The sequence below is a fragment of the Talpa occidentalis genome, unplaced genomic scaffold, assembly GCF_014898055.3.
Source record: "Talpa occidentalis isolate TD23 unplaced genomic scaffold, MPIMG_talOcc4v2.1 talOcc4.7, whole genome shotgun sequence".
Taxonomy (NCBI): Eukaryota; Metazoa; Chordata; class Mammalia; order Eulipotyphla; family Talpidae; genus Talpa; species Talpa occidentalis.
In genome coordinates this window covers 1,179,109-1,205,847 of record NW_023605083.1, presented here as the reverse complement: position 1 = coordinate 1,205,847, position 26,739 = coordinate 1,179,109, and positions in this window count along the sequence as shown.

Below are 26,739 nucleotides of genomic sequence, written 5' to 3'. Positions count from 1 at the left end.
TGGAGCCCACGGGCCAGCCAGCCAGCCCCGGGCAGCGGGCAGCCAGGAGACGGGCTTCCAGCAAGCAGTGCTTGTTTTTAATTATCGAATTAACTCCCAGCGCCTTTGCTCAACTCCCCCGCGCTCCAGGGACTGACTCCGAGGCAAATTGCAGGCTGCAGCTCTCCAGTCACGGCTGCCTGTGGACTGGCCCTCGGGCGGCCACAGGGGCAACTCCAGGGAGCAATTTCCGGGGTGCTGCACTCTTGGCAGGACGGCGGCCAGAGTCAGCCCCACAGAGCCCCGGGGTCCTGGAGATTTCTCCCACACTGGCCCCCGGGTTCAGTGGAAGCTGACCAGGCCATCTTGACCGCACAACCAGAGGAACACACAGACCCTGAGTGACCTCAGCCTCGCTGGAGAGGGGGCTCCGCTCCACCCGCAGGGGCCGGGGTGGGGGTGTCTCCTTCACCCACTGCTTATTCTTCTTGAATCAGCTGGGTCAGACTTTCTAAACCATGACAGTGTCCAGCGCTCAGCCCGCTCGGCCTGGGGTCACAGTGGCCAGAATGTGGACACGCTGCCCGCCCCACAGGCCCCTCCCCTCACAGCTCCTCCCACTGCCCCTTGGAATCTCCGTACAGGGCTGGGGTTGTCCCATAGGAGCCTGGGCCAGTGGGTGCCTGGCCCTGCAGGAGTTCCCTGCACAGGAGAAAGAAGACCCTGCGGAGCGTCCACCTTTGTCCAAAGGAGATCGGCATCCACTGTCACCCCAGGAACAGGCCTGGGCAGCAAGAGCAGCTTCCTGGGGCAGACAGAATGCAGGAGGCCAGCACCCACGGGTGGTGCCCAGCGGGACTTGCTGGGAGCTCGCCAAGGGCTCCAGGGCCCCCAGGAAACAGCCAGGGCCCCTTAAGAATGCCAGGCACTGTGAGGCAGCCCCAGGGCCAGTCCATGTGGCCCATCACCAGCTGCCAACGGAGCTGCCTCCTCCAGGGAGCCCCAGGGAAAGCCTGACGCTGGCGCAGGGTTCAGAATGAGGAGGCAGGGCCTCGGACCCGGCTGGAGCTGGGTCAGAGGCCAAGGCCGGCTGGGCCAGCCCAGGCCAGCAAGGATTGAGCCAAAGGCTGTTCTCTGGGAATGGACCAGCCCCGTGTCCAGACAATGGCGACGGGCGTCCCAGGGCCATGGGGTCCCTCGCAGCTCCGGTTAAAGCTAACCCAGCTCGCGTCCTCTTCACAGGGCCTGAGGCCTGAGGCTGGACAGGGTGAATGGCCAGGCCAGTGGGTTCCCACACCCAGGGGACCAAGTCAAGGTCTGGGGCACTGGGGGGTCCACAACCGGGAGGGCGCTGCTAAGGCCTCGTGGGTGGGCGGGGGCTCTGAAGATCCCACAGCACCCAGGGGACCCCACCATGGAAACCACCCACCGGGTGTCCACTGTGCAGAGGTGGGGTCTGCTCTGCAGCACTGGGGAGGCCGCCAGGGTGCGGGCACCCATATTGCCCTCCTGCTGCCCGGCTGCTGCCAGTTCCTCTCACCTTCAGGGGAGAAATGAGCCCTGATCAGGATGACCGGGCCCAGCCGCTGAGGGCTGCGGGCGTGAGGGGCCTGCGTTTGCTGCCCGCCCCGAGCCTGGGCCAGCCCCTCTCCCAGCTGGGGTCAGCCACGGCCGCCGCTTCCAACAACTCCCGCGCTGACTTCACTTGATCTCTCAGTAGCAATTTAGTTCAAAGCCTCCTTTCTTATTACACTTGCCCTTCAGGGCGCCGTGGCCACAGCGGTCACTGCGTAATCGGGGATGCTCGGGCCTGCCGCGCTTCACGCTGCCCATAGCCGCCCCCGTGGAGCTGCGCCCTCCCACCGCCCTGCGGCCAGCCCCCTGCTGCCGGGCCTCTCCCACACAGGCTCAGCGGGCCCCGTGTCCGCCCATGGACAGCCCCCTGGGCAGCAGCTGTGGACAGAGGGCGAGGAGGAGCAGGCTCTGCTGCCCTTCCCCAGACCGAGGCGGGGCACTGAGCCTCAGAACTTTCTCCAGGCCCGCCGCTCCAGGCCCGCCGCTCCCTGCAGTGGACAGAGCACAGCCCCCGGGCGCTGCCCCCGCGCTGGGACACTCACTGGGGACCCAACTCCAGGCAGGACCCAACTCCAGGTGTGGGGGCTGCCCTGCCAGGTCCCGGGGTGCTACCCGGCCACTCTCCCAGCTCCAGGCTCAGGGAGGCTGCAGGGCATGGTCTGGGCCATCAGCTTGGGGCGCAGGGCCATGATGAGAGGCAGGGACAGTCTTTATGGAATAGGGTCGGGGGCTCAGAATCTGGCCCGGCCCTGCCCTTAGGTACCCTGTGCCCCAGCAAGCCCCGGCCCACCCTGCAGCTCCCAAGCGGTGCGGGAGCCACTCGGGCACACCCCAGGCTGGGAGGGGGTGGGCCGCTCACTCCAGAAAGAAGCACACACAGCATGCTCCACGGGCCTGGGGGCGGGGGCACGGGCAGGGCAAGGTGGCTCCCCCCCCACCTCCTGAACAGCGCTGTGGCACCAGGGGACTTCCAGGAAGATTAAGCTGAAAACTCTCTTTTCCAGCATCGCTACTGCCGGGAGGAAGAAGGTTGCCATGGAAACGGCATCTGGCAAGTCACTCGCATTTCAGAGGCACAGAAACGGATAAGAGAGCCGAGCACCCCAAATGCAAAGCCTCCTCCACTTTCCCTGACAGGCAGCGCGGGCCGCCGGGGCGGGAGGGGCAGCTCTGAAACTCAGGGAGACCCGTGAGGTTTGCTGCGGCTCTTTGTACCCGCGTCCCCTGCGCTCCTACAGCCCCCAGGCCCAGCGTAAGCCTTGGTGCTGGCTCCGGGACAGACAGCGGGGAAGCCCCTCGCGCAGCCCCCCAGCCTCAGGCAGAGCAGTGCCAGGCGCTAGGTGGGCAGGGGTGGCCCCACATGCTGCCCGGGAGCAAGCAGGGAGGGGGAGGCAGTGTCCGCCGTGTGCCCGCCTCCTTTGCGCACGACACGTGTTCAGAACAAGCCCGCGAGGTGACGGGCGGGCACACACGCCATGCGAAGCATTTATTCAAAACACCAGGCTTGGGGGCAGGTGCCAGAGTGGGCCTGGGGCGCACTGGAACTGCCGTGGTGGCAGGGACAGAGAAGCAGCCAGCAGCAGCTCCTGCAGGGGAGTGACACCCCCTGGAATCTGGACAGGCAAGTTGTGCAAGCACAGGAGAGCACCAGGGCAGAAGGGAGGAGGCCAGGAGGCTTCCTGGAGGCGGCGGCATTCTGGCTGGGGCCTATGGAATGGCTCAGCGTGTGAAGGGGCAGCCGCTGGAGACCGCAGCGGAGAATCCCCCTGGCTGCCCAGCGAGGTCCAAGCATCCACTGACACCAGATGGAGGCTGCAGCTGCTGCCCAGGGGACCAGAGGGCAGGGCTCAGTGCTGTTGGCCACACTGGCCTAGACCGAGGAGAGCCAGGAGGCTGCAGGGCTGGGCCGGGAAACCTGGACACACCCGGAGCCCCCGGGAGGCCCTGGAGGGAGCAGTGCAGGCTCAGGCTGGGAGCGGCCCCGGAGGGGGCCCCGAGGGGGTCTGCTGGCGCCCCTGTTCACAGGTGAGCTTATTTCCAGACCTAACTGTGTGAGCCGCAGATGTCCGCACGGGCCACGGCGGGCGGCAGGGGCTGTGCTGTCCGCACCATCTCCTCAGCCGGCTGCACAGAGGCCGCTTTCCTCGGGGCCCCTCACCCGCAGACTCCAGGATGGAGGACGCCCTCTTTCCCTGCGAGGGGGCCTGACAGCACCCCCTGGCCCCACGCTCGCTGTGGACAGGCTGTGGCTCTCCGTGGGGCGTGGGTCCCCCCACGGGCATCCTGGGGCCACATGCCACCCCCCCTCGGGGAGCCAGGTCAAAGCTCGGTCACTTTGGGAACGCTGGACACCAGCCCTTGGAAGCGGTGGGAAGGCCCCCGGCGGGCAGCGGGCAGGTGGGCGGGTGGATGGGACCCGTCAGCCCGCGGGCGCCTCCGGGCTGCAAGGAGGGGTGAGCCCTGAGACTCGGGGCTGGGGTCCACGGCCAAGCAGAGGAGCCGGTGGGAAGGCGGGGCTGGGCGTGAGGCTCTGGGAGGCGTGCCTGAGACAGAGCAGAGGCTGTGGGGCCAGATGGGGGGCGCGGGTGGGAGGGTTTGGGCCCGGGACACTCTGGCGTCACATGAGCGTCACATGAGGCCACTGTAATGCCTGCACAGAGAACCCCGTGTGGGCACGGCACCGAGTGGCAGGGGCCAGCAGCGCGCCGGGCAGGCCTGGAGAACGAAGTCTTTAAAAAACAAACTCCAAGCCCAAGCAAGATGGTGCTGGAAGGACGCTCAGCACGGAACTAGAAAGAGAAGCAAACCCCCAAAGAGGGCCTCCCTGGGGGTGCAGGGGTTAAGTGTCAGCACTATGAAGCTGTCTGCAGCCTCTGCAGCATGAGTTTGATCCCCAGCCAGGGAGCGACCCACAGGGCGCGGCAGACCTCTCCTGTCTCCCCGCTGCTCCCCTCAGCAGTGTATTTCAGTCAGTCTGCCTGTTCTGCTCCCCGCTCTGTCTCTGGTGAGTCCTCTCACCCCCACACCTCTGGCCTGCACCCCAGCTCTTGGATGCATAAATAATCTTTAAAAAAAAAAAAAAAAGCCCCGAAGAGAACGTGCACCTGGTGGTGTGAGGTCCCCAGGAGGAGGGCGGGGGAGGGCAGCAGGGGCGTGACCGGCGCCATGTTCCTGCCTCCAGCGTGAGCTCAGGGACCGCCCAGGAGGATGTCGGGGCCACCCTTTCGCAGAGCACAGGCCCGCAGGTCAGTCTCACTGCGCACAACGGCAAGACCTGAGCTCGGGCTCACGACAGCGGGGCTTGTTGAACAAACCGAGACAAAGGGCTCCTCGGGCTGCAGGAGGCCGCCTCTCAGCCCCGAGAGCGCCCGCGGTGCCCAGAAGCCCAAACAAAGGCCGCTCATCCAAGATGGCCCCCGCCCCCACCCCAGAGCCGGAGCCGCAGCCCGGGCCGGGATCCACTCACCGCAGGGGAAGGTGCCCAGATGGCGGGGCAGCCCCGGCCCAGCCCGGCCCAGCCCCCGGGTCAGGATGGAGGGCACCGGAGGCGGGGCCGGCGTGGCGGCAGGAAGGCCACAGAGCAGGATCTCCGGGGCCCGAGCAGACGGGCGGAGGAGGAGTCCGGAGCCCTCCGTGGCTCGCGCGGGCTTTACTAGGAGTGACCAGCACGCAGCAGGCAGCCCGCCGGCCCGCAGGTCATCTCGCCTCCTGGGCTGGCCGGCGGTCTTCTGGGCCTTTACTTCTCTGCTCCCTTCGCTCTGCTGTTCCGTGGAGGCTCTCTCGCTCTCTCTGCTGGCGTCCGCGACGCCGCCCTCGAAGCCCAGTCGCTCAGCCCAGGCGCACCTCCCTTCGCGTGCCCGCGCCCCGCTCGGGGGCCGCCGTCAGCCGTGCGTCCAGGGCCGCGGGGACCCGTCATCCATCCTCAGGGCGGGAGGGCAGAAAAGCCTGATGCTTCACTTACCCTGCAGCCAGAGGCCAGGGAGCCAGGGAGGCGGTGCCGGACCACCGGAGCGGCTCTCGGGGGGGCCCGGACGCTGGATGCCGGTCCCCCGTCCACGGTGCCGGTCCCCCAGTTCCCAGGAGACGGTGGTGTCGGCAGCTCTAGGTGAGTGCTGGGCGCACACTACCTCCAGCTCTCGAGCCGGGCCGGGTGGGGCGCCTTCCAGGCGGAGCCAGAGGCAGGCCGGCCTCTGCGGGCTCTCGGCTTCTCTCCTTCCTGGGTTCAGCGGCAGAAGGCCGCTTCTCTCTTCTTCGAGGCCAGGACAAGCCGAAGGGCCTTTCTCTCCTCAGGGGCCAGGAAGCATGTCCCCTCAGGAGCCGAGGGTCCAAGCATTCCGGGCGGGCGCTGCCCCCTTATATGCCTCTGCTACAGCCTGAGCCCCGTGGGTGGCCTGGGGGGTAAAACGCCACCACCCAGAGGCCTGGCCCCGCACCAGCTAAGGCCGGTTTCTCCTAGGGTGGGGGGAACCCTGTGCCCTGGGGGAGGGGCTGGTCAAGCCCCAGGCTGCTGACCCCAGGTGCATCCGTGTGCCCTTCGGGGCACCATTGGGGCTGCCCATGTCTCGAGGTGGACTTGCAGCTTCTGTCAACCTCCAATTTTGAGGTGCCCTGGCCTGCGTGTGTGATGTCCAGGGTGTCCCCAGAGCTCTGGGAGAAGCAGCCTGTCGTGGCAGGCAGGCCCGGGACAGGCTCTCGATGGACCCGGGCAGACGGGGAAGGACAGTTCTGGGGCCCTCGGTGGCTCTTCCAGGCTTGTGACGATCTCTCTAGGCCACTTGCGGTGAAGCAACCAGGCTCCAGGCAGGGGGGCCAGGCCGGCAGGTGCCCCACCCCCGGCCAATCTTTGCTCTTCCTGGGCTCGCTCTGACGTTCTCTCAGCGTCTCTCCGCCGCTGTCCTCTGCTGCCCCGTCCTCTGTGACGAGCCCTGAGAGCCCCGCCTCCAGGCCCAGGTGCGCCCACTCACGCAGCCCCCACCAGCTCCAGGTGCCGCCATCAGGCTGCGAGCCCGCCCCAGCGCCTCTGCACGCCAGGCCGCAGGCGACGGCCGCAGGGGCCAGCGGCGCGGGAGCCCGAGTCTCCATTCACCCCACACAGCCCCCCACCCCGCGGGAGTCAGTCTCCCCAAGGTTGCGACTTTCCTTTTTGGGTTTTCCTTCCTCCTCCTCATGCTTCAAAATAAGTAGGAGCAGCTGCATGTTTCCTTCGCGCTCTCGCATTGCCGCACCAAGTGAAGCACATGTGCGTGTGCACGCACACACACTCACACAGGCACGTGCACGCACACACTCACAGACGCGTGCACACACACAGACGCATGCATGCACAGGGAGGCATGTGCACACATGCACACACGCACACACGTGCACACCCCTGGCCACCCACAGAGCCCTCCTGGCTCTGAGCCACCGGGTGTATGAAGACTCGGTCACAACCCGCTGACCGATGTTCCCCGAGCCCTAGGGTACGTCCCCCACACCCCAAATGCACCGGCCACCCTTGCTGCGGGAGAACATGTGTGAGTCTGTGCTGTGCAGGCGGCACCTCAGGGTGGGCCGTAGGGTCTGGCTGTGGTCCTGGGGGCAGCACTGCTTTCTAGGGTCACCATTCACCAGTGGCCACAGCTCCCCTGGGGGTCACTTTGTCTCACCTGAGCCCTCGGCCGTCTGTCCTTGCTGGCCAGGTGACAAGGCCGTTGGAGGAGCTGCACACATGCCGCATCCACAAGTGGGGGAGGTCACCGGACAAGGGGCAGCTGAGGGAGCAGCGCCTGCCTCCAGCACAGCTCATAGGGCCCTCCTGGCCCCCAGGGGGCACCCCCAGCTCTGGCAAGGATGCTGAAGCTCAGGGTGCTCAGACCCCGTGCCCCTCGGGGGCGCTCCCCCAAGCATGTCTCAGACTCTCCCCAGACTGGACACCGGGGCCAAGGGGTCCCTGGGCCCCCCGGAGCCCCCCAGCGGCCTCAATCAGCCCCTTGCAGTCACCCCTGTTCAAAAACATGGAGGCCACAGCTGCCCCACCCCGGCCACCTGCTCTCCCTACAAGCCTCTGAAAACACTTTGATTATGAAATATTTCAAAAGAATTAGCAAGAAAAATGCCCATGTGCCCACCACCCAGATTAACAGATGCTAGCATTTCACCATATGTTCCAGAAGCCTCTTTTGAAAGAAATACAGCCCTGCAGACAGCAACAGCCCGGGCGCCCCCGCCTGCCTCCTCCTCCCTCCTCCGCGCTCTCCCAAGGAACAGCACTCCACGCCGGGCCTCCCGGCCAGCGGCCTACATCTCCCCACATGTCCGTAGACAGTGCCCGGCCTTGGGTCCGAGCCCCAGGGCGCCCCCCACCCCGCTGCCTCCAGCCCCCACAGCCTGGGCAGAGCCGGCTCCACGGGAGAAGCCTCCATCCCCTGCCCGTTCCTGGGCCCGGCTGCCCTGGGAGGTGGAGCCAGAGTGGCCAGCACCTGGGCTGATCAGGGGGTCTCTGAGTGGTCATCTGTGTCCCCAAACTCAAGCTCCCCAGCGTGCAAGGGGAGGGGCCACACTTCTTCCTCTTCTGGGTGTTCTCTGGCCCGTGTGCTCAGTGGGGTCCCCGCAGGTGACAGAGGCAATTTCCAGAGGCAGGGCTTAGGGAGACCAAGAGGCAGAGGGGCGAGGGGAGCTGAGCCAGAGAGGGTGGCCTGGATGAGGGCAGCAGGGTGCCCCAGCAGGGAAGAGGACCACCTGTGCCCACCACCCCGGAGCTGGAGCTAGGGACCCGACCGGACAGGAGGGGCAGGGATGGCCAGCGTGTTCTTGGTCTGTCTTGGGCGGGCTGGGCTCTGGGGTGGTGCAGAGCAGAGCCAGCGGCTGCCCGCACCACGCAGGGCTGGGGCCTCAGGCCTCCGTTTTCTCATCTCTGGATGGGGGAGGGGACAGCAGGACCTCCGGCCTGGCTAGCGGACAGGCAGACAGCCTGGCACCTCACACAGAGGCTCCCAGCAAGGGGGGCCAGACCCTCGGCCCCTTGTCTGGGGCAGGAGGCGGGTGCCAGCAAGGCCCTGGGCGGGGACCTGGAAGCAGTTGGGGGGTGCCCAGAGGGGGCCCTGCTGGGGCCGCGTGCTGATATCAGAGAGGGCTTGACAGGGGTGCATAGGCAGGGGGAGGCTTAGGGGGTATCAAATTCACAGAAGCTTCCAGAATGGTGAGAGTGCAAGAAAAGAGTTTTCCTCCTCAATATCCTCTTCCTAAAGCCTGGATTCAAGACAAGACTTTCAGAGGCTTCTGCCCCATCTGGTCTCCTGAGTCCCAGGTGCCAGGAGGGCACACCCAACCCCTGGCTTCCCCACCACCGTCCGCCCCCTCCTGACCAGGGAGGGCCCAGCGGACGCGTGGCCACGAGGGCGGGCAGCCAGCAGGCGGGAAGCCAGCCCAGCCCTGCCAGCACCGAAGAACACTCAGGGGCCGCCAGGGCCGGGGCTCAAGGAAGGCTGGGCCCCAAAGAGGAGCCGATCGCCTCGCCGACGGGGCACAGAGCAGGGCCGCGTGTCCAGGGCCCCGACAACACCAGGGACCCTGCTGACCTCGCCCTGAGAAGTTAGGCCTGTCAAGATTTCTGCCTCAACCAGACACCAAAAGAGCAGAAACACAGAAAAAACATGTGGAGTATTGGGAGGAGGAGGGACGGGCGGGGGAGAGGAGCTAGGACCAGCAGCCTTCCAAGGGGCGTTCAAAGAGACCCAGCGTGTCCAGGAGCCTCACATACATACGTGGACAGAATGTTCTAGTAAAGTGTGGCCGGTGTCGACGGGGTGGGCATGGCCAAGTGCTGCCTATGACAGACTGTCTGAGACCCGGGGTTCCAATCTGGAAAGATGCTGCCAGACACCCTCTAACCGAGGGAGCTGGGTGGCTGTGTCAGATCTGATGGGGGCGCCCCTGGGCCGAGCACCCCAGAACAGGAGAGCTGACCACAGAAGCTTCCCTCCACCGAGACGCTGCAACATTTTGCAGCTGTGGTGGTGTCCACGGGGGGGAGCTGACAACCAGCAGAGAGCCGCCCACGTGGCCCCCGGGCACACCTTGTGCACACCATGGCCAGTCACGGGCGGGACAGCAGTCACAGGCCAGGACAGCAGGCCAGCCCGGCCAGGACACCAGAGCAGCTCCCGAACTCGAGGCCCGTTCCTCACTGAGCAAAGGGAAATGTCTTTAAGGCTTGATGACGCATCGGGATGAAAACAAGTCTAAACACATGCTCTGGGGGCATCAAGACCACAGTCCTTGGACACAAAGCAATTAAGTCAGCGAGCGGGGACGAAAGCAAAAGTGGGCGGAAATCTCTGCTGAGAAATTTTAAACATTTTAATAACTCAGGGTTGCAGGAGGTATCAGAATAGACATCAGAATGTATTTACTATTGAGGGCCTCGCTGGTGGCGCAAGGGGTTAAGAGGCAACCTATGAAGCTGTCCGCAGCCACTGCAGCACGAGTTCAATCCCCGGCCAGGGAGCTACCCACATGGCGCAGCAGACCTCGCCTGTCTCGCCTGCTGCTCCCCTCAGCAGTGGATTTCAGTCAGTCTGCCTGTTTGTTCCCTGCTCTTTCTCTGGTGAATCCTCTCACCCCCACACCTCTGGCCTGTACTCGAGTTCTTGTATGCATACATAAACAAATGTTAAAAAAAGAATATATTCACTACTGAAAAATCATGAAAATACTGCCTGTCAAAACGTGAGAAGAAATGCTGCTGGGATAATATTTACAAGGAAAATAATAGTGTTAAGTGATCGTGTTGGGGAGAAGAGCTGAAAACGTGTGAACTAAACATTCATCTATAAATTATCAAAAGAACAACAGACTGAAACAAAAAAAGGGGAGGAAGAAATTAATGACTAAAGTAGAAAAACATTAGAGGACAACAAAAAAGAGTTGATCGGGAGGAAAATCAATGCGCGAGACAAGCCTTTGGAGACACTGATCAAGGGGGAGAGGAGAATGGGACAAATAAGCCATCCAGGGAAGGAAGCACCACGGTCCAGGGCTAGGAGGACAGATGTGAGGGTTAGAGGGAATTAAAATCCCTGGAGTGAAAACACCTTCCAAACAGACTCTCCAGTAAGTAGAAAACCTCAGCAGTCACCACCAATCAAGGGACTGAATTCAAAGTTTTACATCTTTCCCCAAAGAAGACACCAGCCCCTGCCATTATCCGTGAGTCCTAGCAAACATGCAACCTGCAAGTGGGCTCTGGAAAAGTCCGTTCCAGAAGGGAGAGAGGGAAACTGCGTACTTAAAGAGACAGGGACAACCTTGCCACGCCCTCACATGTGGAAGGGCACACAGGGCAGTGCAAGAAAGAGAAACAGGGCCTCCCCTGGCGGCGCAGGCGGTTGAGCGCTGCGCTGTGAAGCTGTCCGCGGCCTCTGCAGCGCTGGTTCATTCCCGGCCGGCCGACAAGGGTCCCACATGGCGCGCAGACCTCTCCTGTCTCGCCCGCTGCTCCCCTCAGCAGTGGATTTCAGCCAGTCTGCCTGTTCTGTTCCCCGCTTTGTCTCTGGTGAATCCTCTTACCCTCCCACGCATCTGGCCTATACCCGGGTTCTTGTATAAATATATAAATAAATCTTTTAAAAAAAGAGAGAGAGAAATAAGGACCAACCTCACTCCCGAGCACACTTGGAGCTCCCGTCCAAGTCCAGCAAAGCAGGCCCAGCGGCATAGAGAAAAGATGGTGCACTCTGCCCGAGCGCCTCCCGGGCCCCAAGGCTGTAAACTAGGCAGTGACCTATGGTGAGGACATGCAATTAAGGAGAAGATCCATCCATCCACCTGTTAGATGTTTAATAACTGCCCCTCACTAGGCTAAGGTGACCTGCTCTTGCTTTCAATTGTCTGAGCCATCTGTTTGACCTTCCAGAGCCTCCACAGCTTGCCACGCAATATGCCTGGTATCACCAGCCCATCCCAGGCAGATCAAGAAAGGAAAACAGCAACAGTCCCAGTCAAGGCCAGACAGCATCTGTGAGTGACGGTGGCCCCAGAGGCCAGTGCTGAGGGGAGTGGAGACCCCACTTGGGTCTGTGTGTCCACACTCTGTGACTTCCCAGGGAGGCCAGCAGGGAAGGTGCCTTGCTCAGAAAATACCCCAGTGTTAAGCGACACATGACCGTTCAGGATGCAAACTGACCAAACATCGACTTTAGCATAACTGTCAACAGTGCAAAGAAAGCAATGGAGGCATCAGAGAACTGAAAAATATATATCTATATAAAAATTCTAGTTGAAATTCCAATGCTGAGAACTAAGCGGTCAACATTAAGAAAGGGATTTATGGCAGGATAAATTGCATTAAAGAAAAAAATTGGTATTTGGAAGTCAGGTCAGCAGAAAATATCCCTACTGAAGAAGGGGAAGGGGAAAGGTTTAAAAATACACAGGAGCCAGAGAGGACACCCCAAACAGGTGGAGCAACGAAGGAGAGAGAAGGGAGAAGAGCAACATTTTCCCAAAGTGATAAAGACATGAAGCCACCAATTTAAAAAAAAGACCGTGAGGCCCAGGCAGAATAAACACAGAGAAACGCACACAGAGACATGGCCGTCGTGCAGAAATCGCTGAAAATTAAAGAAATTCTTTAACGGAGATGGGAGGGAAAGGCACATTACCTTCCAAGGAGGAGCGTGAAACTCTGACATACAGAAAGATGCTGTTTCGCGTTCTGAAGGAACATAGCTGCCAGCCAAGAGTTTCATACCTGATGAGACTATCTTGCTAAACAGCAGCGGGGGGCCTGGGACAAGCCCTCCTTTCCAGCATGTACTCGCGGTGTTAGCCAACGGTGATCAAGAAAAGCAATAAGAGGCTACGGGGGGGTGGGGGGGTGCAACTGCCCCATCTGGAGAGGGCATGGTGGTCTCTGAGGAAACCCTCAGGAAACCTACAAAACTCTCGCAGAACTAAGTGAGGTCAGCAAGGTCTAGGACGCAAAGTAACACACAAAACTGAATCGGCAGCAAGGGGAGTCCTGAAGGGAAGCGACGCCATCTGCAGAGGGAAGGGGAAACTCAGATGAGAGTCCAAGGAGAGCACTTGCGTGTGGAAAGTCATAAAATGCTGATGAGAGAAAGAAAAAAAATTCAACACGTGGACCCGGGTATTCATGGGTTGGCAGACTCAGCAATGACACCAATTCCCGCCCAACTGACTGCAGATTTAGTGTGATTCTTATCGAAATGTCAGGCTTTTGTAGAGAAGAGTTTATTCTAACATCTGAAAGGGAGAAGGACACCGAGAAGCTCAGATGGACTCAGAGCCTGGCACGAGGGAGAACAGTTTGGAGGAAGGAGGCGAGAAGGGTCCTTCACCTGCCGCTCGAGCCCGTGCCGCGGGGATCAGGACAGTGGGCGGGGCAGCGGCGGGCGTGGGATCCACGGAACCAGCGGGTAGGGCAGAGATGTGCCGCCAGGCAGATAATGTCACCAAAAGCTTATCATACCCGGAATAGGAATCACAAAAGGTGTGCGAGATGTACTAGGGAAAACCAGCAGCGCTCACTGGGAAAATGGGGAAACATCGTGTGCGAGCGCCAGGACACGAGTCATCCTGCGTCAGCGGCCACGCGCACCCCCGCGGCGTGTGTTCCGTGACCCTACTACCCAGCCTGCGGGCCACTTGAGCATCTGCTCCCAATATGCACATGTAACGGCAGTGGACACGGAAGCAAAGCGTCTCCCGGAGAAAACCGCCCGGGGAGGACCAGGGATGGTGTGACGTCCGCATCGTGCCCGGGGTAAGAACACTTGACCGCGAAGCTGGAAGTCGCTAAGAGAGGGGACCTTAAAAATCCTCCTCACCAGAAGAGAAACCGTGGCGGTGGGTGGCGACAGGTGTGGGTGCCTGGGTGATGAGCCCATCATGAGCTCGCCGGAGCATGACACTGGCTGGGACACCCCAGCCTCCTACACCCGGGCTCCAGAGGACCCGCTGTAAGCTCTGGGGTACTGTCGTGTCTCCCCAACACCGCTAGGACATCGACCCAGAGACTAAGGCAAGAGAAAGAAACAAGCAGTCTAAATATTTCAAAGAAGAAATAAAAATATTTGTAGGTTATATGAGTGTGTGCGTAGGAAAGGCTGCAGACGACTTGAAGCGAACAAGACTGCCAGATTCAAGGTCAAAAATTACTTCTCCATAGTAAGCAACACATTCTTGGAAAATTAAAAGGTTAATGCCGTTTAAATAGCACCAAGTAGCTAAGAATAAAAGTAATTTTGAGATGGGTGGGATCGCTACACTCAACACTACGAGCCGCGGGTGAAATAAATGGAAGAAGACAAAGACAAATGGAGAGTGATTCTGGGCGCATGGCTTGGAAAGCTCAGCATTGTAGAGATGTCAATTCTCTCGCATTGATCCCAGACAAAATAATGACATTTTTCCTGTAAATTGAAAAGCTGGTTCTACATTTTGTAAGGAAAGCAAAGGTTCTCGAAGAATCAAGGATCTGGGGGCGTCAGCACAGGCTGCAGGACCAGACGCCAAGTCCAGCATAGCCAGGAACAGCACAGCCTTGGCCCCGGAGCAGGCGCAGAGGCCCGTGGGGCAGAATGAGAGCCCAGTGGGGACTTTACGCCTCTCCATAAAAGGTGCGGGTGAACGGAGACCCACGTGGGGAAGAAGCAGCCGTGGCCCCTACCTCACACCCACGCACAGAAATTAATTCAAAATGGGACCTAAATATAGTGAGAGGGAAAACATTAAAACTCCTCCAAGGAAAGAGCGATGACATCACGTCTTTACGGCGCCGGGACAGCCTGAGCGTCTCGGGTGCACAAAGCAGTCACCCCGCGGCAAGAGTTTGCAAAGTTGCACCTCGCGGAAATGACACACTTGCGTGGCTCAAATGACAGCAGTGAGTCACGGGTGAGAAGATGTTTGCAAAACACAGATCCCAAGTAATGAGGATGAGGAACACATGAAGAGCGCCCGCAGATTAGTGAGAATGACAGACACCAGTGGAAAAACCACAAAGGCCAGACACGACTCAGAAGAACATAAACAAACGGTCCGTTAATGCAGAGACGGTTCTCACACCAGCAGCCGTCCAGGAGATGCAGTGAAAGCCCCGAGACATCCCGCGGGCCTCCAGGCTGCTGCGCTCCGAGCGGCAAGGGTAGGAGAACTTGCAGCAACTTGAATTCTCATGTTCCGCTGGGGAATTGAAAAAGCGGTGCAAGAAGTTGGAAGACCCTTCTGGGGCATCCCTCTGCAGCAGGGGTTCTTCTCCCAGCAGCTCTACTCCAGCCAGGCTGCCAACCACGCGGGGTGCTCGGGAGTGGACCACGCGGCCGAGCGGGTGGGCGCGGCGGGCAGCGAGGGGGCGGCTGGGCCGTAGGAGGCTGCGCGGGCCTGCAGGGTGGCGAGCGGACGCCAGACGCCATGGGCGGCGTTACCAGTGATGGGAGCTTCGCGCCGGCTGTGCCCAGTTGCCTAGATGGGGTGGAGTCCTTGAAAGATGTCCCTTCTAGAGCACCCGGGAGCAGAAGACAAGGGCTCGGGTCCTGTCTAGCAAGGAAACCGAGCCAATAATACGCACCTTCCGGAGCAGAGCCACCAGCCCCGCGCTCCCCCGTGCATCCTAGCCAAGATTTCAGGAGGCACCTGCCCGGCGCCCTCCCCACAGGAAGCAGGCTCGGGGGCGCTGCCAGCCCCTCCTGGAACCGCGGGCCCCTGCACCCCCGGCACCCCTGCCAGGCCCACGGAGGCGGCCGCAGGGCCGTGCTGGGAGGGCGCAGCAACGGCGGCACCAGCGTGGGGTGGGCCGAGGCAGCCAGGGCGGAGGGCCGGGCAGAGGAGGGGGCGTCATCAGGCCGCGAGCAGGCCCTTCCTTTAGGGGGGCCCTTCCGCAACCGATAGAGGCAAAGTTCAAATGTCTGGTGAACTCGGGAGGCCCAAGCCCGGCCGCCTCCCCTCGCCCTGGAGGGGACGCCCCAACCCTCCCCGCCGGCCACAGGCTAGACACAGCCCCCCACACAGCGCCCAGAGGAGGGGAGGGCGCTTGCCGAGACCTCGGTGCAGCACCGAGACAATTCACCCCACGGGTTTTAGGTCAAGATTAATCCAGAAACAGCCCTGAGGGTCAAACGGCCGAAAGTCCCATAAAGACAGGCTTGGTGGTCTCGCCCTCCAGCCCCGCCTGGGGCCTGCTCCCAGGGACGGTCCACAGGACGCCGCCGCAGGGCGTCTCCCGGGCGGACTCACCGGCTTAATTGAACTTGTTAAGGGGCTGGGAGCGCCAGCGGGGTGCCCTGGAGCCCGGTGGCGGCTCAGCTCCTGACATGAAATGCGCTGGGCGCAGCGGACACCAGCTTGCTGGGGCCGGAGGAGAGGCGCCTGCCCGTCACTTTCTTGCCAACAGAGCTAAGTGCTTTCTGGGCACGGCCTGGGGCTGGGCAGCAGCGGCCACTTCCCGTGTGCAGGAGGGGCTGGGCTCGGGTTCAGGCCGAACCCCAGAGCCCAGCCCCGGGGCTACCCCCCAGCCCTGACCTGGAGAGCCAGCTCTGAGGCCCTGGGCCCCAGACCTTGGGAGGACACGTCAGGGTGGGTGTGGGGAGCAGGCTCCGGGTGCCACCGGGCAGAGGGCGCCCCTCCCGCAGGCGCTGGCAGGTGGGCAGGGCCAGGCTGGCGGGCAGCAGAGGCAGCGGCGCAGGTGGGGATGGAGGCCACGCACGAGGAGGACAGGACACTCAGGTGGCCCCGCCCCAGCAGCAGGCCGGGAGGACACCAGACAGGACGCGGGATGCGGGGGGCGGGGCCTGGCAAGGCGCCCAGCATGGGCTTGAACCTGAGGGACTTGTGGGCTCAGCCACCGACAGACAAACCCCACTTTTAAACGGGCAGAGGATGCAGACTTTGCCCCAGGAACCCGCCAGGTGACCGTCAGTGGGTGAGACTGCCCCGAGGCCACACCAGCCCCCTGTGCCTCCTGCTGGCTGCCTTGCCCCCCACTGGCTGGAGCCCGCTCTGGCAGGTGCTGCCCCCCGCCCCTGTGCGCCAACCAGCACCCGGCACAGGGCGCCTCCGGGGTGGGGTGGGGAGAGCAGGCTGCACGGGGCTGAGCAGCAGGGCGGGGAGGCGGCCGGCCAGCACCTCCGGCCGCATGTCCAAGACCTGGAAGTGGACAGGCCTCGGCGGGCAGCGGAGGGAGGCGGGCCCCCTGCAGGGCCTCACAGGTGCGGGACCAGCACCAGGGGCTGAGGAAGGGCAGCGGGGGAAGCCCTGGGGCAGGGGAGGCTCAGCTCCGGCTGGCTGGGTGGGGAGCCCACGGCTGTCTGAGCCCCCACCATGGGAGGGACCCAGCCTGGCTCTGGGAGAGGCCCGGAAGGTTCTGGAGCTGTTCTCGGCCCTTCCTGGAACCCCCTAAATGCAGATGGGGGGTGGGTCTGGGAGGGGCTTCCTGCCTGCTTGGCAGGGAGAAGGTGTCAGGTCCGTTCTAAATTGACTCCCATGATCACTGCCCCGGCCCGTGGGGGCGCCGGTCACCCCACCCACCCGCGCTGGAGGAAGTGGGCCCAGGCCCGGGGCCCGGCCCCTCGAGGTCTCCAGCGGACCCAGCCCACAGCCGCACTCCGGCTGCCCTCTGCTCTCCGGTGGCGACGGCCGCGAGCCGGCAGGGCCCTGGCGGCGCCCCCTCCCCGGAGCCCGCTCCTGCCCTGGCCTGGGCGGTTCCCCCCACCGCGGCGGCGCAGAGCGCGGGGAGCAGAGGGGAGAGGACGCGTGAATTCTGCAAAATTTCCATCACTCGAGTCCAGGACGCTCCGGGGCAAAACCTGGGTGCTTTTCCATCGGGAATCCCCAAATTTTGAAATAGGGCTTGACCCCCAGTGCGTGTGCAGGCCCCGAATTTAATTTCAACTTAACCGACTGCCCTTGGGGGGAGGAAGAAAACATTGTTCGACTGGAAAACTTACTGAAAACAAAGAAACAGAATCCGAGCGCCCCGGGAGCAGCTGGGGCGCCTGGGGGGGCCTCTCACGCCCTGGCCCGGCCCCGCTCGCCCCGTCCGCGTCTCGGTGAAGACGACGGCGCTTTGGCCACAAACCCCAGCGCTGCAGGCTCCGAGCCCCACGCGCAGAGTGACGCGTCGTGAATCTAGCGGGCCAGGGAGACGCCGGGAAGGCCTCCCATCCACATCGTCCCCCGCTGAGGGGCCGCTGCCGGGGGCCGCACCCGCGGCCGGGGGACACAGCATCGCCGTCCCGGCCACGGCAAGAGCCGCCCGTGACCACGCGCCCAGGGGGCCCTTCGGGGAGCCTGTCTGCGTGGGGGGGGGTGTGCACAGGTGTGTGTATACGTGTGTATGTGTGCAGGGGTGTGCACGGCTGCTGTGTGTGCCGTGTGGCCCCAACCCCGCCTGAGCTGAGTCTTCCCCGCCCTGCCTGTGAGCTGCCTCCCCTGGGGGCTCCCTCGGGGGACGGCGGGTGGGAGCAGCGGCCAGAGGCGCAGGGGCCTGGGGGCGGGGAGGAGCAGCTGGGGGCGCACGTCTGCAGAAGACCCCCCATGTCTCCGGGAGAGCTCGGAGGCCGCTGGAGGCCGCGCGGCGGGTGGGGAGACCCTCCCTGGCGCGGCCTGCCACGGCGCCTCCCGCTGCAGCTGGCGGATGAAACATCCAGCCGGCTCCGGGCAGGGCCGAGGCCCCAGGCCTGCAAGCCGCAGCTGCGCGGCCCCGCAGGGAGGCAGGAAGGCGGAGCCTCGGACGAGCAGCTTCAAACATTTATCAGGAAGAGGCTCCCGCGCACTTCGTTTTGATTTAACTGGGGGGGCCCATCTGGCTTCCTGGGGGCTCTGTGTACATGTGGCTCCTCCAGAAATCCTGTGTAATGGTTTCTGGGGGTCCTGCAGGCTCAGGAGGGGGGTGGCCCAGGCCCCTGAAACCTGACAAACAGGCAGAGCGGCCCCAGCAGCACAGGGACGGGGAGCTGGCTCCCACATCCGCCCTGCAGTGAGCTGGGGGCCCCGTTTTCTCCCTGACAAGGGGGTTCGGCAGGGCTTACCGGGAGCCGGTAGATGGCATCGTACGTGGCACTGAGAGGGACACGAGCCTGGCCTGAGGGCAGATCCACCATCCCGGGCCACACACGGGGAGCCAGATGTAGACCTAGAGGGGGCACAGGGCTGGGGGGAGGGGGCACACGTCACTCGGCAGCCCGGCACCCGCAGACATGGCCCTGGGGTACAGCGCGGCGGCCCAGCAGGGTGCAGCTATCGCCCACAGCATGACGGAGGCCTGCGTGTGCAGGGGGACGCTGGCGGCGAGAAGCTTTATACGGCCTACTGGGATGGGAAGGCTTGCTGGCTGCGGACGGCTATGGACGGCTCCGGAAAGATCCAGAAGGTGCTCTGGCTGTTGGCCGTGGGTGGGGGTGAGGGAGGCAGCAGTGGGCACACGGGTCCAGACTCGGTGATGGCCCGTGGGGTCCACTGAGGACAGTGCAAGTGGCAGCGCCAGGGAGGGTCTCCGCTTCCCAGCGTGGCCGCCGTGAGGCCCCTTCCTCTGCCCAGCCTGCGTGTCCACACTGTCCTCTGGGGCGGTGAGTGCCGTGACAAGGCCCGGGATGGGCCGCGTCCCCGGGGCGCCCGCAGCCAGCCCTCCGGGGCCGTGCTCTGCCCTGCCCAGCACCTCCCTTTCCCTCTGCAGAAGGGCAATGGGAGAGGCCCCACAAGGGCTGGCAAGGGCGGGGACCAGGTCTGCCAGCCTGACCCTGAGCAGGGACACCCGCCCTGCCTGTCTCTGCCAGGTCGGACACCGTGACTGCATCCGGCCACCAGCCCGGCCACAGCAGCGCTGCGGACAGTCCCCACCGGCCCCAGGCAGGCGGATGCTGGCCAGTTGAGACGCACATGCCTCCGCGCCCGACAGCGGCCCCCGGGCCTGACCCCCAGGGCTTTGTTCCAGGACCTGCATGGTGTCGTGGGTCTTGGGGCCAGCTCCGCCCAGCGCTGGCCCTGCTAGGAGGCTGCGCCCTACAGGCTGGGAAGCAGCCAGCAGGGTCCCACCCGGGAGGCTATGAGGAGACGCACCGGTGGCCCCGCCAGCCTCCTTCCTCCTGCCCCGCTGAGCCAGGCGCGTGCTCCCTGGCCCTTGGTGGGAGACTCACATGCCTGGGAGGTGGACGGCAGGTGTGGGCGCCGCCATTTACAGAGAAGCAAACCAAGGCTCAGAGAGACCTCCAGGCCAGGTGAGGCCAAGGCAGGTCTCGGCGTCTAGAGTGCAGCACCCCGCGGGGCCCGGGTGGGCCGGGGCTCGGACTGCCTCCCTACAGCACACCCCGCGCACATGGAGGTGCTGCACGCACACACACACCAGGCACCCCATGTGCACGGGAGGCACAAGGTGCACGCACAGCTGGACACACCTGCACATACCTGCACCCGAGCCAGTTTCACGGGGGTGGGGAGGGGGCAATTTCCTGGTCAGAACTGGGTTTCTCTGGTTGCAAGTGGACAGAATCAGCCCTCGGCTTCCCAGAAGCCAGCGAGGAGGGATTTCACACCTGGGACAAGGGCTTCGGTCCCCACCTCTGCTGACCCCCGGCCTGGCCACCCCTGGTGCCTGCGCAGGACACGGCGTGAGGCAGCGCCATCTAGTGGGCATGGTAGGAACTGCACAGGTGAGACGGCGGCCGCAGAGGGCTCAGCCACACCTGCACCCTCCACACCCACCTCCACCCCTGCACCCTCCAGCCCTCCACACCCACCTCCACCCCCGCACCCTCCACCCCTCCACACCCACCTCCACCCCCGCACCCTCCAGCCCTCCACACCCACCTCCACCCCCGCACCCTCCACCCCTCCACACCCACCTCCACCCCCGCACCCTCCAGCCCTCCACACCCACCTCCACCCCCGCACCCTCCACCCCTCCACACCCACCTCCACCCCCGCACCCTCCACCCCTCCACACCCACCTCCACCCCTGCACCCTCCACCCCTCCACACCCACCTCCACCCCCGCACCCTCCACCCCTCCACACCCACCTCCACCCCTGCACCCTCCACCCCTCCACACCCACCTCCACCCCCGCACCCTCCACCCCTCCACACCCACCTCCACCCCTGCACCCTCCACCCCTCCACACCCACCTCCACCCCTGCACCCTCCACCCCTCCACACCACCTCCACCCCTGCACCCTCCACACCTCCACACCCACCTCCACCCCCGCACCCTCCACACCCACCTCCACCCTGCACCCTCCACCCCTCCACACCACCTCCACCCCTGCACCCTCCACACCTCCACACCCACCTCCACCCCTGCACCCTCCACCCCTCCACACCCACCTCCACCCCCGCACCCTCCACACCCACCTCCACCCCTGCACCCTCCACCCCTCCACACCCACCTCCACCCCTGCACCCTCCACACCCACCTCCACCCCTGCACACTCCACGCCTCCACACCCACCTCCACCCCTGCACCCTCCACCCCCGCACCCTCCACCCCTCCACACCCACCTCCACCCCTGCACCCTCCACCCCTCCACACCCACCTCCACCCCCGCACCCTCCACCCCTCCACACCCACCTCCACCCCCGCACCTCCACCCCTCCACACCCACCTCCACCCCCGCACCCTCCACCCCTCCACACCCACCTCCACCCCCGCACCCTCCACCCCTCCACACCCACCTCCACCCCCGCACCCTCCACCCCTCCACACCCACCTCCACCCCCACACCCTCCACCCCTCCACACCCACCCCCACCCCGCACCCTCCACCCCTCCACACCCACCTCCACCCCCGCACCCTCTACCCCTCCACACCCACCTCCACCCCCGCACCCTCCACCCCTCCACACCCACCCCCACCCCGCACCCTCCACCCCTCCACACCCACCTCCACCCCCGCACCCTCCACCCCTCCACACCCACCTCCACCCCCGCACCCTCCACCCCTCCACACCCACCTCCACCCCTGCACCCTCCACCCCTCCACATCCACACCATCCTCCCCTGCACTCTCACGCTCCACTCCCGCACCCTCCACCCCCACCCCTCCATCTGAGAGGACTTCCCAGCTGGACTCCCAGCAGCAGGGCGCAGAGAAGCCCTGGAAGTCAGCCCCCGCCTGCTCAGCCGCCACGTGATCCTCCTAAAGGCAGACAACGTGAGGCCGCGTCCTGGGGAGCACAGAAAGGGCTGCTTGTGACAGCGGCTGAGCACGCGCCAGGATGATTTGGGATTTTTTCTACCTATTTTTAAAGATCTTTTTTAAATCCTCAACAACACCCTAGAGCCAGCGCTGGTGGGGACGCCTGTCCCAGGCCTCGAGATTGCTGGCGCCGCCCTGGCCTGACCGAGCCATAGCTCCCCCACAGGGGGAGGCAGTGAAGGGGCGGAATGACAGGGCACCCGGGGACACCCGCGGAGCGTTACCCGTTACCCACGACCATTCAACCATTCACAGACGGGGACCATGGGGCTGCAGCGGCCTGGCCTCCGGCCAGGTGGCCTCAGGGAAGTGGCTACCCCGCCCGGACTCCAGGCCTGCCTCCCAGGACCGTCCCCCAGCAGGGCTGCAGAGTGAGGCTCCACGATGCCAGGGCATGGGTCCCCTTTGTGGCATCCCTGCCTCACTGGGGGCAGAGCACCCCCAGGAGCCTCACTCTTGTTAGCTGGAAGCTTGCCTTCCAGATACCATGGCTGGGGTCCCCAATGTTACAGTCTGACAATTACTGGGGGCCAGAGGCACGAGGGTCAGCATCCCTGCACACCCTGGCTCAGCGGGAAGGCGTGACAGGTGCTGATGTCTGCGCCAGATTTGAGGCCCGCAGGGCGGTAGCAGCAAGAGGTGCTGGCTCTAGCAGACCCGAGAGACAGCTGTCTGCCAGCCCGGGGCCAGGCTCCCTCCCGTCTGGCACCCCAGGAGGGCGGGGCCTTCAGGTGGAGCCCCCTCATGCCCTCTCCCGCATGGCCCTAGGCAAGAGGGGCAGGCCCCGGGGAGTGGGCCGCTTGGTCCGGAACAGCTGGACAGGGCCTGGGAAGAGGAGGGTTGCCATGGGCTCACCCACCCCTGGCGAACGCGGCCCAAGGCCTGCCTGTGCGCGCACGAGCGTCTACAGGCGTGTGCGGGCGTGCGGGCGTGCGGGCGTGCGGGTGTGTGGGTGTGTGGGAGTGCGTCCACCTGTGTGCTGCCTTGGGCTTGCACGTGCGTGCACAGGACGGGTGGGGGAGCGGGGGGGTGGGCAGGGGGCGGCTGGGCCTGTCTCCACCCTCCTCTGTAGACAGCCCCCGGGCAGGGTTACCAGGCACCTTTCGTTCGGGGGAACCCCAGGGCCGCTGGAGCAGGGCGGGCATGCCAGGTGCTGTGGGCGCTGGGGAGGCAAGGACCCACTAGGGTTGCAAGGCCGGGCCTGAGCCGCGGGAGGGGGTGGGCTCCCGTGAGCGCAGCAGCAGGGCTGGGCCCCCATCGCTGCCCGGATCGCAACCCGCCCAGACGGCTCTGAGCCTCGCCTTGCTCCCTCAGCGCGAGCTTGCTCCAGAGTGGGGCGGACGGGAGGGTCTTCAGCCCCTCGTGTCTCAGGCCTAGGCCCGTCACTTCAAAGCCCTCTGGCCGCGCCAGGGGCCGCTGCTGCGGGGCTCGCGCCTGCTCTGGCTGGTACAGGGAGCTGGCGAACGGGTCGGGTGTGCGTCCCCCCAACAGGGCAGGACCTGGTGCTGAGGCGGGTGCCCCCCTACAAGCCCTGCAGAAGCCAGCGCCTGCCCCAGCGACCCCCATCCAGCCACCTGGTGCTCCACTACGGCTCCTCCTTAAGGAGAGGGGTTTGCATGATGCTTCTGCATACGGGACCCCCTCAACCTGCAGCACAGCCCCAAGAGGGCACCAAGTCCGAGCCTGTTTCTGAGAGAGACTGCAGGGAGCCAGGAGGCCCAGCGAGGGGTGTGGGGGGGCGCTCAGCCAGTGCCCGGAGCCCAAGCTGGGCTTGCCCGGCCCCCAAGCCATGCCCAGGGGCCCCGGGGGCTGCTGCTGTCCTGTGCGTGGGAAGGGGCGTGGGGGCAGCCGCCCGTTTCCCCCCTCGCCAGCTGTCGGCGTGTGGGCAGACGCTGGCCTGTGCCTGTGCCTGTGCAGGGGCTGCCAGGACGGCGGAAACTGAGCACAACAAAGCGTCCCAGTAAGCGCAGCGCCGGGTGACTCCTCAGAGCCTCGGCCAAGTCGGGGTGAACAGGGGGCTGGGACCCGGGCTCAGCCAGGGGCGGGGATCAGGTCTTAGTCTAACACTGGGATCAAAGTTCAGTCTAGAACTGGGGCGCAAAGCAAGAGCTCCCAGGGAGGAAGCTGAATCCCCTCCCAGAGCGGCGGAGCGTGCTGCCCCCCACCCCCCCGCGCCCCTCGGCAGCGTGGGGAGCAGGAGCCGCCAGCGCTGCCGGGCCGGGCCCCCGCAGAGCCATAAAGCAGAAACTGACTTTGAAACGGCCCTTTCCCCGCCCGGATCCTCGGACATAAATTTAAATAAAATGGCAATTTAAATGCCTGCGACACCAAGGAGGCGGCCGGGCTGTCTCCGGCTGCGTGGGGAGACGGAGTGCGGCCCGGAGCCATCGCGGGTGCGCGGTGAAGGTCAGCGCGGGGGCAGCGCGGATGGATGGGCCGGGACCCGCGCCTCCCCGCGGGCGTGCTGCCGACCCCGCTCCCAGGGCGACCGAGACAGCCCGGGTCATCGCGTCTGGGCTGGGATGCAGCCTCACGTGGACACGCGCGCGTCCGCTGGCCCCCGAGGCCACAGGGGCCGAGTGACCACCCGCGGTCGGTAGGCAGGAGCCTGGGCGGCGCTGAGGCACTCGCAGGCCCCGCCGCTGGGGGACCCGGTTCCGACTCAGCGGGCCGGGCTGCAGCCTGAGTGCGCATCTTGAGCAGGTTCCCGGTCTCAAGCCCCCGCCCGGCCAGGCCGCTCTCCAGGGCCAGGGGGCTTGGGAGCCGCCGGGCAGCCATGGAGGACGAGCGTGGGAGCAGGGAGGCGGCCGCTGCCGGGGGCCCAGCTTTGAGTGCATGGACCCCCGCACAGGGCAGGGCTCCCACCCAGCGGCTGCCCGGCCTGCGCACCTGCCCATGGTCAGCAGCATCCGCCCCCCTCACGCCAGCAAGCTGGAGCCACAGCCCCAGTCACAGGCGCACACGCCCAGCTCAGGACGGGCCCTGCCCCTCGACCAGTTGGGCAGCAGCTCCCAGACACAGCTCCCGCCCAGCCCTCCTGCCAACTTCAGTCGGGTACCAGCCAGGTCGGGGGCCCTGGGGTCAGGAAATGCGCCCTTGACCTGGACCCAAACAGGCCTTTGGAAGTGCCTGCAGAAAGCCGGGCTCCCCCGAGGGTTTTGACTGCGCTCTGGGGTCTTCGGGTGAGGGTGCCCCACCAGTGGTCCCTGAGGCAAGGGACCAGCAGCCAGCCCATTTGCCCCTCCAGGGGGCCGTGCAGGCCAGGGTAGGCAGACAGGGGCAACCCCTTCCGCTGCAGGTGCCCGGGGCCCTGCCCCACTGTGCCCACTCTGAGTGCCTGCAGTGGCTGCCCGCATGCCGTGCTGGCCGGAGCCACGCCGCAGGCGGAGTCGGTCCTGGGCAGGCCGGGCTGTCAGGCAGCGCTGCGGCACTAGGCCAAATCGGAGCCTCTGGCCAGTGGGCGGTGGCTGCCAGGGTCGGGCGTCCCTCCCCTGTCAGGAGGGCAGGCCCGGGCACCCGGCGTGGCAGCCTCTGATGCAAATCCCATCTGGAAGAAACTGCCCCCGAGAGACCCCGCCGCGCCCCGCCCCCTCCCAGCCCGTCTGAATCTCCACTTCGAAATTTCTTGTAAAAAATCTCCCCCGTGCTCCCTCCCCAGCCCATCTCTGGGGAACGTGACCAAGAGCCACATCCATGGACAGAGCCAGGAAAGAGACGCCCCCCGCGGCCCTCTCCCCCGACCTCTCCGGGAGCCCCCGCCCAGGACACGGAACCCAGAACTACCAGCTCCCCCCAGAACTGAAGCCCCGACCGCAGCCTGCGCCCCGGCAGCCGTGTGGCTCCACCTAATCAAGGCAGCAGCGGGAGGCGGCGCTGACGCTGGCTGCGGCTTCACACCGGGCAGCAGATTAATAAACCATTATGATAAGCAAGCTGATTATTAGCATGAGAATGAGGCTCTGGAGCTAATTGAAGCCATCCAGCAAAATGTCAGCGCCTTCTTGGGGTATGAAATATTCATCGCCCCCAAGCCCAGACAGGAGGCTGAGGTCTGTGTGTACCTGCTCTTGTTTGGCCAAATGTCAGGCCCGGCCCTCCCCTGCTCCGAGGTCAGGGCCACCGGTGAGGCTCCGCCGCTGGGCACTGGCTCTGCGCGGGCTCGGGCCTCGTACAGAAGCCCCCCGTTCTTGGTCCACTTCAAGGGAAGAAAGAAACTGAGTGCAGGGGAGCAGAGTCCCTATTATGGGGTGTCAGTGGGGGGGCTGTGTCCCTGGGGGGGCTCAGGACTCCTCCCCTGCTGACCTGCTGCGCCCTGAGGTACTCAGTCGGAGACTCTGATCCAGCCTGGAGGCAAACGGTGTCTCCAGGCCGGGAGCAGTCCTCAGCTGCCCGCCCCCCTGTCTCGGCCAGCACCCCCAGGTCTGCCAGCCTTCTCTGGGCAGGTGGGCCGGGAGGGTTGGCGCCAGGGGCTGGCCAGCCTGGGCTGCCGTCTCATCCCTGGCAAAGCCAAGCTCACAGGAGGCCCGTCCTTGGGCAAGACTGGCTCCAGGTAAAGTAGGTCCAGGCGGCGGGGAGGGCTCCAGTGGGGAGGGAGGGGGGGGCAGGGCTCCAGGTAGCGTGGACCCAGGTGCGGCCCGAGTGCTGGGACAGGTGCACACCTCCCAGACCTGGCTCCTCAGGCCTTGCTTCCCCCTGTGAAGGGAGTGGCCGGCTCTGGGGGGTCGCAGGGTGCTGTTGGGCTGAAGCAACGGCGGGCGCGGGGGTACTGACTTATTTCCTCAGCAGAGGCCGGGACGCAGGGTGCAAGGTGGGCAGCCAGACGCGCAGGGGACAGCCCGCGGGGCCTCTGCCCGGTGTCCAGGTGCCAGGCCCCGGGAGCGCACTGGGGGTGGGGCTGGGGGCGCGAGGGCCAATGCGTCGGGTTTCGTTTGGGGCGAGGTGGACATTCTAAGCTGGACCGCGGTGGCCACACCTGTGGGCGCGCACTAGAATCTGC